This window comes from Parasteatoda tepidariorum, chromosome 1, assembly GCF_982258835.1.
Source record: "Parasteatoda tepidariorum strain Cologne lab strain chromosome 1, Ptep-v5.0, whole genome shotgun sequence".
Taxonomy (NCBI): domain Eukaryota; kingdom Metazoa; phylum Arthropoda; class Arachnida; order Araneae; family Theridiidae; genus Parasteatoda; species Parasteatoda tepidariorum.
This window is the reverse complement of record NC_141755.1, coordinates 26,466,341-26,480,867: the sequence shown is the minus strand read 5'-3', so window position 1 is coordinate 26,480,867 and position 14,527 is coordinate 26,466,341. Positions and strand designations below refer to the sequence as shown.

The following is a 14,527-nucleotide window of genomic DNA, read 5'->3' as shown; positions in this document are numbered from 1 at the left end:
GAACAGTGAAAAGTGGTTTAATTAGTTCAGAATTGCCACGGGTGACAATAAAAATGCAAAATTTGGTGACTATTAAAATTCAAAACTTTATTAAAAAAGATGAAAACCAGCAACTAGCGCTTTTTTTCAGTTAACAAATGAAAATGAATACAAAGAATATTTAGTTTCAAATATGCATGATTTAAAATGTAAGTCATAGTGGTAGTTACGATTGAATATTTTGAGAGATTATACATAAATAAAAATGAAATGAGTTTCTACCACTTTTTAAATTTTTAGTCGCTCGTGGCATTCCTGTTAGTTTATAAAAATGTTTCCTCTGTCGTAAGAGATTGGAAATACTAGACTATTATGTGATAAGCAGTTTTATGCTGCTTCCATCTATGCGTACATAGTATTTTATTCTAATTATTGTTATGAAAAGTATTTTATTCTAATGTTCCAGGATCACAAATTGGAGAGTGCAGGACAATGAAACTCTTTGCGTTGAAGGGAAGAGAGAAAATATTGCGGTGTCAACGCTGAAAATCGAACCCTCGTTCCTTAGGTCATGAAATTGACAGATTAGTCCTCTCGGCTACAATATGTACCCAGCTGCAATTAACTTATTGGTTTCATTAAGTAGGCCTAGTTGGTGCGATGAAATTCTGGTTGTTTAACCATATTATGTGAAAGCAGTTAATAAACAGTTTACCTCATAGTTAACTGTTTGAATGTCGTCTTATTTATAGTTATTTGGCTGTTTTGTTTGAATATAGTTGAAATAACCTTTACATAAATTGTTATTTAACCATTTTTTCCGAGAGATTTGTAAGAGTGACATACCTGCCAACTTATACGGTAGTTGAAAAAGATTTTAAAGAGTGGTTATAAAACGGAACTTGTAAACACTTCCTACAAACTATGTTACTTAAATATTTAAAAGTGAATTTTAACCAACAACTAGATCTTATGTACATAATTCTTAATTATTGTTTTCTCGTGATAGGTTAAAAAAGTTCATTCAAGATTTATTACATCAAAACGTTTATGTTGCTATAGCTAAGAAAATTACATCTCAACGTAGAAGAAATTTAGAATGTAAGAAAATTACATTACATCCGTACAAGTTGGCAACTATGCAGTGAGGATTGCAGGAAATGGGATTTATCTTATTTACGACAGGTAATTTGATTGCTGTTGGCGTATGCCATTAAGGCAGAGGGGGTGCGATTGTTCTCGTTCTTCAGTGGCGCCATCTATGACCAAAAATTCGACTTCTGCCACACCCATACGTCACACCCGTTTATAGGGTGGACCCATTCATACATCCATCGTAATTTTGACCTGAATCAGAGAACGACCAATCTCCAATTCAGTACCCCCAGAGGTGTTGATTTGTTATGGGAACATGGAGGACTTTGAGATTCCACAGATTCAACGTGCATCAGTCACCATTTACTAGACGGGGAGTCTTCGGCCGGTAGGGATCGAACCCACGACCACTTGGACATGAGCCCAGTGCCCTACCAACCAGACTATCCCTGCCTATTTGATTGATCCCGGTAATTTGATAAAATGAAAGAAAATATTTTCTGTTTCACATAATGCCAATAAATTATAATGAACTGCTATTATAAATTTTCATGTAAATTAAAATATACATTTAAAGGTTCAGTTATAATAGAAAATAGAAAATTGTTGGAGAAGGAAATTATTGCATGACAACAAATTTTTCCAAGAAGACTATTTCCAATTAAAATCTGGAGGAAATTAGTTTCGGTTCAAAGCAAAATATCTAATTAAACAACCTTTAGTAGATATTGAAAGTAGAGTTTCCTGGGAATTAAAATCCCATTCAGTCAAAACAAAATTTCGTAACTTTGATTAGGGGCAGTTTATTCTAAGTTTAACGTTGTTTAATATAGAATATTTATAATATATTTCAGGAAATCTATTTTAATCCAGCTGCATATATTAATAAATTTGGAATTTCCAGGGATTCTGACGTATCCTGATCCTAGGATAAGATCAGGGGTGGTTTTAAAATTTTGGAACTTCTAAAATTGAACTAGGATTTAAACTATAGATAAAAAAGACTGAACCTAAATTAATACTTTGGATATTGATTGATATATTTACTATGCATATATTTTAGATTTACTTATATTTCCATACATGTTCGTTAAATGTACTTCGTTTCTTATAATTCCAATTTTCCTGCAATAACAAAATGTTTTCTATGATGTTAAATAGGATTTTGACAATTTGTGCATTGTAAAAAGTTTTGGCGCATAATTTCCCCCATTTTTGGTATTGTGGTAAACTAAAATTTTCTACAGTGCATGTAATCTCATTTCTTATTAACTTTTTCACTGTTACCGTTTTATTTCTATGTTTTTTTTTTACTGATAACACATATTTTCCTGAGTGTAAGAATCAATTTAATGGCTTCATTGCAAAAAACATTTCATTTAAAAAAGAAGCACATTTTTAGTAATATATTTGCACTAATTCTTTCAAAACATTTTTATTTGTCGATTTCGAGAAATTCTTTGCATTATAACTACTACTAACTTTCATTCATACTGTCATTTATTATTTTTTATGCGAAATCTTTTTGCATTGTGTACCCGTAAGGAATTAATCGCTTATAAGCAAGTTTTTATTTTTTTTTTCGCAAGACGAAACGGCTTTAGTTCTGTAAAATTTCTTGACATCTGGAGTAGGCCCGGACCCACCCGGAGCTATTGTATCAACGAAGATGAAGAAATAAACCTCTCGAAATTTATTCGAGTTCGGAAGGCAAAAACTCTCCTTCATATTTCAGAAAAATCACAAAAAACTTCGGAAAAAAAATCCTTGAGAGTAGGTCATGCATGAAAAAAAAAACGTTGTAGCTTTACATCTACAAATTTTAATATCAAAGGAAATATATAGTATATCCTTCGCGATTCAAATGGCTTTGAAAACTTATGTCTTTGATTTCATGGTCAAGCATTGGTACTGAAAGAATTATTTCTATTTTCAAAATATATACTAGTGAGACGAAAAACTAACTAAAAATGAAGTATTGGGAAACAATTTGTCTAGACAGTCCAAAATCAGTCAGACGCTATTATAAAGGAAATAATCCATCCCAAAAGTGAAGAAAAAAATTGTTTTCTGAAAAATCATAAAATTTTATTTCTGCTACTTCACATATTTAATAAGCAAGTATCATCAGGTTCCAAAGTATTTCCTAACTCGTCAATATTTTTTTCTTGTTTGGTAAGTTAGAAAGATCATATATATGAATTCGTCACTTATTTCGAACTGTTTTTACTTATAAGCTATTCATCAAAATGTTTTACTACTTTTTACTTGTTTAAAACGATTGGTTTTTATAATTTAGTTAAAAACTATCATTCTTAAGGGAGGAGGCAAAAAACAGAATGTGATACTTTTGCTTAATCCACCAAATTTGTAATTTTTATCTAGTGCGTTACGTATCAAGAAAATTTAAATCTCCGCATTGATATTGTTTTTTCAATAGATGTAATCAATCATTGGTAATTAAATAATTAAATGCTAAGTAGCATACCAGTATCTTAATATTCTTTAAGTATTACAAATGCAGCATGAAGTCCACTTTCAATGGATCCCGTCTCATGTCGATATCCACGGAAACGAGTTTACTGACACTCTAGCAAAGAAGGGACTAGACCATCCAGTCCCCTCCACCTCAGAGCTTACATACCTTGAACTTTTTGCAAGCAAAAGGCCCAGAACAAACAAAAGTGGCTGCTTCCTCCTTTTCACTACTGGTATAAAGCAAAAAGACCAGGACTCTCTCTATCTCTTCCTGGTGACAGGCAGACCAACAATTGCTTATCCCGACTGGCCAGTGGACACCTGAAAAGTCTCACATTTTCTGCCAATCAAAAGATCTTTCCTCTTTGCCCTAAATGCCAACAAAACCAGGCATCACCTGAGCATATCTTGAACTGCTTAGTACTGAACTGGAATGACATTCATTCCTCTGCCCTTTTAGTTTCGGACTTCCTAAATGTCAACGGATTTATTGATCTGGTCTGACTCCGTCAGACCAGATGGGAATTAGAAACAGCAACAAGTATTACAAATATCACATAGTGTTGTCTTCTCAGTTATAAGGATATTTTCTGTCCTTTTTAGTTTATTTTCCTGAATAAGTTGAATTCCAAAATGTTTTTTCTTTTAGCACTTAAAATTGTGTAAAAATAAATCAGCTAGAAAGTGAGAAAAATTAGATCCTGGAAATCTGTCTTGTCAAGTTTATCAACACTGAAGAAGGTGCTTGATTATAGTACCGAGACTATAATTTTTTTTTTATGTGATATCACTTGCGCCATATTTAAATTTCATCCAACACAAAGTTCAAATTGTTTTTCTAGTTTATTTATTTAAAACCAATTTATTTAAATAAACACAATAAACTTCAACTAATAAACATTAGTATGGAATATTTCATTTCTAAGGTAATATAGAATTAAGTCTGTATCAAGCTTATTACACTTTCACATTAAATAAGCTTAGTTTGACATCCCGAAAAAAGCTTAAATCATGAAAATCTCTAATAGTGTCTGTGTCTGGAAGCGTTAACCATAGCTATTAAATGATAGAAACTCATTTCGAAGCTTTTCACGACTCTTACACTCTTTTTAATATACTCAAAACGACATAATGACTGCTGTTCCAGTCTCCTCTAAATGGTAACGAATAATCGATTTCAGGAGTTAACGCAGAGAATTGCAAGCGGTGGCCAGAAATTCAGATTTCATTATCATTCAGCTCTTCCGACATGACATAAAAAAGGCAAATGTTCGAATGACTTTGGCCGCAAAAATATACATTGAATGAGATCATTCTTAAAATGTTCAGGGAGTGTCATTTGGCTGATATACAACGAGGAACATTAACTTTGTTTACCCCTCTTTTCTTATCATTTTTTGTAATGCTTGTATTTTTGCGAGTAGTTACATTTATGGTATCATTTATAAAAATATTTGAAGTATTCACGTGAAACGTATGTTAATGTCCCTCTTCAAATGTACAATGATGTCAGTTTTCTTATTCTTATAGTATAGTTATATTTTGTAAATTGAGGATAACACATGAGAAAATATTCTTTCTGTTTTCACATTTCTTGGTTATTTATGTTGGATACGCTCCAAATATTCAACAGTAATATGTTTCGTGTAAATGTATGTAAATTTGGTGCATGCTAAGTGCTTGATTTTCTCAAGCACTTAGAATGTTCTATGTTTGCAATGGGAATTTCGTTGCTTGAGCTCAATTATATGATTTTATGATGAATAAAAGGTTTCTGATTTTTCGTTATTGTTTACATCATTTTATTTCTTAAATAAAGCATTATATCTCATGCACGAAAGTTTGTATCTTAATGAATGTAGTTTCGGCATGTTTCAACGAAAATAATACCGCATTTTATAACATTTCTAGGTTAGGCTTAAAATTAATTATTATCTAACTTTAATACTGCCTAAAAAATCGCACGTACTAAACAAATTACAAATATTTTTTTCCATAAGAAAACTTTCCAAACATACAGTAAAAACAACGTTTATCACATTAAATATAATTGTCTTTATTCTAACGTTGTAAGGTAACTAGGACACGTTTAATAGAGACGAAATTCAATATGTTGTACATCGTTATTTCATATGTTATTAAAGTCTTTTTTATTTGTTATCCCCACTAGAGCACTAGATTTTAGATGTCCCATCAGATTAAATTTACGCAATGAGCAAACCTGTATACAATCGGTTACAGTCAAGTTCAAACTTAGTTTAACTTAATAGAGATAATCCCTGTTTTGTCAAAGTTACAATAAATAATTTATCATTGCGAGTTTAAAGAAACATCTAAGGCAAGTATTCTAATAGCTCTTCAGCTCCATACTCTATTGTTTTGAAATAAATTACTATATTTAGAGTGCTATAAATTTGCGTACAGTCGAACCCCGTATTCTTATATATATATATATATATATATATATATATATATATATATATATATATATATATATATATATATATATATATATATATATATATATATATATATATATATATATATATATATATATATATATATATATATATATATATATATATATATATATAAGAATACGGGGTTCGACTGATGCGGTCCTCCAAAAAAATTTTGGGACTCGAATTTAGAGAATCGATTGCTTCCTCTGTAACAGTTATAAATTAAAAAATTTTGTACTTTCAAAATAAAATTGAGTTTGTTAATACCTAATAAGCCTAATAGAATTAAACTACTTGTATTCTAATTCATAGGCTCTTCTGGTGTTCGTAAATGCTTTAATTTAAGATTTAAACTTAGGAAATAAATCGTATTTAATAAATTTCTGAACTCAAACAGTATTATGATTACTTTATTGTATATATGTTTGCAAGTTTTGATAATTGATGATGTTTCAAAATCTATGTATCGAATTTCTAAACTCAAAGTGTTTTTGTAATTTCCATAATCTGGTTAAAATGTACACAAAAGTAAGCAAAAAATTCAAAATATGAAAATTAGCTTTCAAAACCATTTAGTCAATTTTACCAGGTAGTTAAGTATCTTTCTGCACTGATGAATAACTAGTATTTCAAAAACAAGGAAATTATAATTATCAATTTTTCAGAAAGCTATCTATATAAAATTCGACGTTACTAATGTAACTACTCGTATTATTTTTTACTCTTCATTTTGTCAGTCTGCTTTATAAAGGAACTCAAAGCTTAACTTAAAGTGACATTGCTAGATTCTTTTTCAAATGAAAAGAGTAAATATCTTGTCTTTTCCTCAAATCTTTATATCCTTTGATCCGGAGGATAAAATCGACATGTATCCTGAAACAGATGAAACTCTCAAACATTCTTTGTGGAGCTTTAATACTTCACACCAAAGTAGGGACATTTCGTTTTCATCTCTTGATTTTCAGATCCTCATGAAACCCATCTACTAGTTTCAAGTTCGTAAAGTACCCATTTACGCAGTTTCCAGTTCATTACTCTATCGAAATTCAATTCCGAACTCAAATGAGTCGAATTTTGAAGACGTAGTTGACGCGTTTGTAGAATTTCAACTCACATAATTTTTTTAGCTCTGATTAGAGCTTTAGTTGCAGGAAAGTTTTGGCACTCTAGGGTTTAAATACATTTCTGTTGACAATTCAGGATTTTTTTATTAGTTTTGAAACTCAACTAATTGTTTTATAAAAACTAACGACATCTTAAACCAACTTGATGGAAAGAGATTAACTCATCAGTTCATTTATAATGTAGAACGGAGTTGTGGGAAATATGTATCATAATCTTGTTTTATTTAATATATAAATTTTTTGATTATTCTAAACTGACAATAGTTTTTTTGTTGATTATAAACTTACTACTTATCTAGCCTAATAAGTGATTCAATTCAAGAAACAAAGATTTGAATGGTACATATAGTTGAAATTCTGATTTATGTAGTAAAGAACATTGGAATGTAACAATGGATCACCACATCTACATTTAGCTTTATATTGCATTAAAATGCATTAGCTGATTTAAAAAAAGCCATATTCTTAATAACTCTTTGTTAATAACTTAACCAATTTTTCAATCATTGGAAGGGTGTTTTATTCTATGAGATCATTTACATATGCGCTTTTAGAATATTCTAACAGTACATTTTTTACACTGACATTCATTGGCCATGGATTCCATGGATTCCATGGTTCAATGATCTTTTCTAAATACTTGGTTCAATGATCTTTTACTCTCGTTATTTATTGAAAGCATCTAATATGCATTTTTCAATAATAGATTCAGTATTGGTTAATGTGAAATCAGGATATAAAAATTTCTATGTATTACATGCATACAAAAGCAGAAAGTGTTTTATGCAAACTAAACATTAATTTACTGAATTTCTTTCAATTGTGTGGTTTCATGTAGAATAAACATCTCTCAAATCAAAATAAAAGAGTGAACTATCTTCAACAAATTAAAGGCATTAGACAATATGGTGTTAAGCCAGTCCTTTTCCGAACTTTTATTAAAAACTTCACCTTAGTGTTACTTTCATACAGGTATCTTATGAATTTTCGTCTAAAATAGCACACAAAGCTTAGTACTTTTAGGAAATTGTTGAATTTGTTTGAACAAGACGTCTTTTAAAGAATGCCCCCTCGTAATTATCCTAAAAAAGTTTTAAGCTTAAATAAATTAAAGTAAAATATTTAAGCAGCTCAAAGTTTCTACAGTTCTTCTTTAGTAAATATTGGACCTTTTTTTCTATATTCGAAATAAATATATATTTGGTTAAAAAAATTCGCATATTTCATGGCATCATGATTTTGTACTTGACTCCGAAGCTCAAAAATTTAGCAATTATTCAAAAAAGCAAAAATGAAACTATTAACTATATCAAAATAATTTATTACGGGAAAATCTAATCCTTCTATCTAAAAGTATTAGAGTATTTTTTTAATAAATGCAAAAATTTTTTAATTTTTTAATTGCTCTCTGATTTTATGTTCAAACGTGGCTTTATAACACACATATATGAAAGAATAAAAACTTTTTTCTTAAAAACTCACGATTACACTATTCAAACTTATCTACATTTACATTTCGCAGTAAAAAATAATGCTTTTATTAAAACGAATAATGAATCCAAAAAATAAGATACATAAATTATGACTATAAATACTTTTATATCCTCGTATTTTGAATTTATTTGACAAGCATAACTTTTACCTTAGTTTACAGAAGAGTTTACCGTAGCCTTTCCTCGCAGAAGAAAAATCAGTTTTACAGAATTTTGAGATATCTGCCTTGTAAAATTTTATATCAAACCAACATTCTTTAAGAGTTTTCAAGCTTTTATTACTTTTAAAAAAAGTTCTTTTGCTATACAGATTTAAACTGGTCACTTTTGATACACTGAAGACTAGTTTTTTTTATAAAATGTTGGTAACTTTTATTTCTCTCTATGTTTTATTTTGCTTTTCCCAAAAGTTTCCCTTTTTCATAACGCAAAAACCATGTATTACTTTTGAATTCTTTAAAAAAAATAAAAAATAAAAATATGCCACAATTCATTCAATAGAGAGACATTTTTGAAAATAAATTTTCCATCTCTTATCCGCTAAATTAAACTCGTGAAAGAAAAGCTATTTCGACGTTTGGCTATTTCTCAAATCGAACTGGAAAAAAAATAGTAGATTTTGTATTCAAAAAAATGAAAGGCACCTTCAGCTTTTTGATTGATGGGAGTTTATAGATGATGTTTAATTAAGCAAACATGCATCATCTGAATCATAAATTTTTGCTAAAGGCTCTTCTTCAAATACACAATCGTCATATGAAATAATGCATTTTAGTGCTCATATGAATTTTTATAACTGTTACAAGATTATAACAGTTATTCATGACTATAAGGTTAAATTTTTTTAGCTTTATCCAATACCTTCTATGCCATTTAAAAAAATAAGGTTATACAAAGTAAAATCCCAAGATAAAACGCATTTATTTTTTTTAGCATTCGAAAAGTTTTATCTAATATGCCGCATTATTTCAGCATATCAAAATGCGGAAATTGATAGCTATTAAATTATTTTTAATCTAGATGGTTAGAGATTTTTTTAATACCTGACGTATTTTTTTGAAATATTTAAGCTACTTTTGTGATTAAAGAGTTCGAAGAATTTACTAAAGCAAATTAGAGTTGATAGTTTAAGATTAAATCTTAAAGCACTCAACTTGGGTCTTTTTTATTTCCCATGTAATAGAGGTAAGAAGTGATTTGATAGACATAATTAACAAGTTTATTTTCAAATATGAGTGCGGTCACATTAAAAAGTTTTTGACTATCGTTTTGAACATATTATTACAAATCGAAACAGTCTTAACAGTACAATCGAAGCGAAAAGATTTGAGTTTTGCTTCTAAGTTCAGCAAGTTAATACGAAACTCACCCTAACTTTAAATTAGAAAACTCGTACAAAGCCTCCTTCATTACGTTATAAACGCTTAAAGAATATATTTTGGAATTCAGGTTGTCGTTTAACAACCTTTTAGGTAACATGAAAAGTACACAAAAGTACATTCAAAAAGTTAACACTAGAGAAACAGCTGACGCCATTTCGGCCCGTCTCGTTTTTTATTCTCGTACAAAAAATGAGAATAAAAAACGAGTCATGGTTTCTGATTTTACTCTGCTATTCAGAAAATAACTTATTGTTAGTATTGGTGATTTCTGACCATTCATAATTTGATTAAATTTAAGTGCTTATTTAACTATTCATGTGTCAGCCTGATAGGAATGTCTTATGGAGATTTATACTTAGATTGAGATGAGGAGCAGAGTGGTCCCTAAGGTACTTTGGTTGGTATCCCCAAATCCCAGATAGGTTTGAGTATATGGTATCTTCTAAAAGGTATATCACAGTTTTATTAAAAAAAACAAGAATATTTATAGAAAAATTAAACTTAATTATCTAAGAAACCATAAGTATAATTGAGTTGAAGTTCATTTCTATTAATGTTCGTAGAGAAAATACTTAATTATCTAAGAAAGTATTGTACAGGTAAAATTGAAAAGACAATGTTCCGTTTAATCAAATATTTTAATCAAAAATCTATCTTTTTGAATCAAAGAGTAGCACATAAAAATTTGATGACCAAGTCTATAATATATTTCTTATTAAATTAATTATGAACACATTTTAAGATTTTAGATGTCTAATCGATCTCCTCACAACTAATAAGATCCAGACTGGCCAATTCAGAACTTCTAGGTCAATTTTAATTTCTCTCTCTCTCTCTCTCTCTCTCTCTCTCTCTCTCTCTCTCTCTCTCTATATATATATATATATATATATATATATATATATATATATATATATATATATATATATATATATATATATATATATATATATATATATTTATATATATATATATATTTATATATACACTGGTTATCATAAATTAAGGAAAAATCACAAAAATAGCGATAACTCTTTCAAAAGTAAGCCAAACCGTGCAAAATTTGCATATGTTGTCCACTAAGAGTAGCTGAGTAAAATTGCAATATGCAAATTAGTGGCGCTGCACTCGGCTTACGTCATCTGCCTGGAGCATAAAAGTCCAAGTTTGAGAGAAAGCACACAAATTTTACTGTGATTGCGACATTGAAAATCTGAGATAGCCAATTCGTAATAATGACCTCTAGGCATCATTTGCCTGAAGAACTACGATGGAGAGCCATCGGGAGACTAGAGGCAGGGCAGAGTCAATCAGAAGTGGCCAGATGGCTAAATGTGAGTCCATCTGTGGTTCATAGACTTTGGAGGCAATTTCAAACCACAGATTCGGCATCTAGGAGGTTCAGTCAAGGACGGCCAACTGTTACGACCAGTGCCGATGACCGATATTTGACATTAAGTGCACGCAGGAATAGAACCGCTACTCCGACACATCTTAGATCCTCTCTTGCTGCAGCCACCGGAAGGTTGGTGTCAACGTCAACTGTGCGCAGAAGGCTCCACGAAGGTGGTCTGTATGCGAGACGACCAGCCATTTGCGTGCCGCTCACATCACGCCATAGGAGAGACCGTTTGCAGTGGGCCCGACAACATGTCCACTGGACGTCAGATCAATGGAGGCCTGTTCTCTTTACGGATGAGTCCAGGTTTAGTCTAGAAAGTGACAGTAGACGTTATTTGATATGGAGAGAACCTGGGACCCGTTATCATCCATCAAACATCCGTGAAAGAGATGCATACGGAAGAGGCAGTGTCTGTGTTTGGGGAGGCATATCCTTAGGAGGGCGCACATACCTCCATGTCTTTCCAAGGGGAACCGTGAATGCTCAGGTTTATCGAGACAACATCCTTGATGCTTATGTGCGCCCATATGCCGGGGCAATTGGTGATTGCTTCCTGTTACAGGACGATAATGCAAGACCACACAGAGCTCGCATTGTTGATGATTATCTTCAACAGGAAACAATTACTCGCATGGAGTGGCCAGCTCGATCCCCAGACTTGAATCCTATCGAGCACGTTTGGGATGCTCTAGGGAGGCGTGTATCTGCCATCAATCCGCCCCCTCAGACCCTTGCCACGCTTGCAACTGCTTTACAAGAGCAATGGCTCTCACTTCCTATTGAACTGATAGACCGCATAATTGAAAGCATCACACATCGCTGTTTGTGCTGTATTGCTTCTAGAGGCAATCATATTCCATATTAAAGGTACTTTTTCTATTGCAAACCGATACTTCCAATTTGTTTATTTTATACATGTGCTAATTTCTATACTACTATTAATGTCTGATAATTTCTTTTTATGTTGTTTAATACCTTACTATGTGTTGTATATTGTGGGTAAGTTTCATAAAATTCCATGTGTAATTTCTTGAGTTATCGCGATTTTTGTGAATTTTCCTTAATTTATGATAACCAGTGTATATATATTTATATATATATATATATATATATATATATATATATATATATATATATATATATATATATATATATATATTGGTCTAGACTAAATATATTTGCTGTTAGAAAAGTTTTCTTTCTTAATATTCAGACCTAGTATTTAACACTTAGCTGATTTATAAATGAAATGTGAGTACACACGATGTGATGTAATACGAATAATTATAGTTTTAATGCATATAGCAGCTGCCTAACCTCTCAACACTAAAACAATGGATTATTTTAAAAATAATGCAAATTTGTTTAGGAGAAACGTAAAAATTCATCGCCATACTTTTATTGACGAAAATGATGCTTGATGAATTTTGACAAGGTGTGTCCTCTATCCTCAAAAATGAGAAGTACTAGACTTCATTTTTCTGGCTAAGCAACTCTGGCATGATGTTATTTATGCATGTTTCACATTAAAATAGTTTAGGCTCAACAACTGAGGAGTGCATGGCACTGGAAACTTCTCATGTGTTATATAGGAAGGAATAGAAGAAACGTTTTGATGTCAACATTTGGATTCGAACTCCCATTCAGCTGATCATAACAATGATAGATTAGCCCTCTCGGCTAAAACATGTAGGTAGGTGCGTACTTTATTTACTTCGCAATAGAGCTGCACAATGGGCTATTGGCGACGGTCTGGGAAACATCGCTGAGGATGATTCGAAGACATGCCACTGAAATTTTGCTCCTCTGCAGAGGGGATGGCACCCCTGATTTGGTAGCCCGATGACCTGCCCTCGAAGTCGAGCACTTTACTGTAGAACAGTTAAACGAGAACTCTCGATATCGCACATCCATGCTCCCTACGCAGTCTGATCAAAGTGGTCGCGCATCCGCTTACTGACCACAGTCCACTGCGGGAAGCTAAAGCATGTACCCAGCTGCAAGAAACTAAGCGTCTTCATAAGGTGTTCGCTACATATAGGATTATTAAGCATCCTCTGTTGTGCTAGGTATTCGATGATGATTTGTATAAAAAAGCATCAATTTGTAATCTTTATAAATGGCTTATCTTCCAACTTTCGAAGAACGTGCTCTCTATTCTCATAGGCAGTGGGTTTAGTTAACGAAGATAAAATTCAGTTTATTTAACATTATGATGAAAAAAGGATCAATAAGGGATTTTTCTCACTGTTATTAATTTGAATACCGTATTTTTATGGTTATTTTGTTATTTGTATTTTTATGGTTATTTGTAAAATAACAATTAGATTGTTATTTTACCATTTATCAGAAAAATTTCCAACAGTGCAAAAGTTACGTAGCAATACTAAAAATCAATTTGCACACTCTAACTGTGATTCTTTCATAGAATTTGTAACACAATATGATAATTGAGAAAAATAAAGAAAAATAATAAATGGCTTTAAATTAATTAAGTCTGATCCATTTTCCGTAACGAGACATTGTATTTTTCATCTACACTTCGTATTAGTCATGTATGCCAGCTATTAAATATAAATAATTTTCTTGGGAACATGAATTACAAAATTCAACATTATAATTTAAACATTAAAAGTTACCTTGTTACACTTTTAAACTTATTTATTTTGAATTAAATAGTTTGTAGCCTTAATAACACTAATATTATGTAATTTTAAATCGTTTCAAAAGCTCTTAAGTCATTCAAAACCAAAAGTTTAAAAAAAATATTAAAAGAAAAATAATTAATTATTGAAAAGCATCTAAAACTTTTAGCTGATTTTTTAACATTCTTTTCCGAAAGTATACTAAAAAAACATGTATGTCTATGATAAAAATACTGACGTTATTCAATATTTTTTTAATGTAATTTGCAAGTATGCAAAATTTAAAAAGTTTTATCGATACAAATCTAATCAAACCAAATAATAATTGAAATAAAACTAGCTTTTTCAGTCAACAGTTTTTATCACTTATATACAAACAAAATATATTATCATATTTGGGATAATTAGTATAGTTTGAAAACAGAATCTTAAAAATTTTTTAAAATAAATAATTTTTTATTTATATT

At 30.7% G+C, this 14,527-nt stretch overlaps 1 protein-coding gene across 1 annotated transcript in view; it reads right to left on the bottom strand.

Annotated features, from left to right (window-relative positions):
* The window catches only part of LOC107450287 (5-hydroxytryptamine receptor 2C), a 415,063-nt gene that overhangs the window by 370,974 nt on the left and 29,562 nt on the right, over positions 1–14,527 (bottom strand). The gene's annotated exons all lie outside the window — the stretch shown is intronic.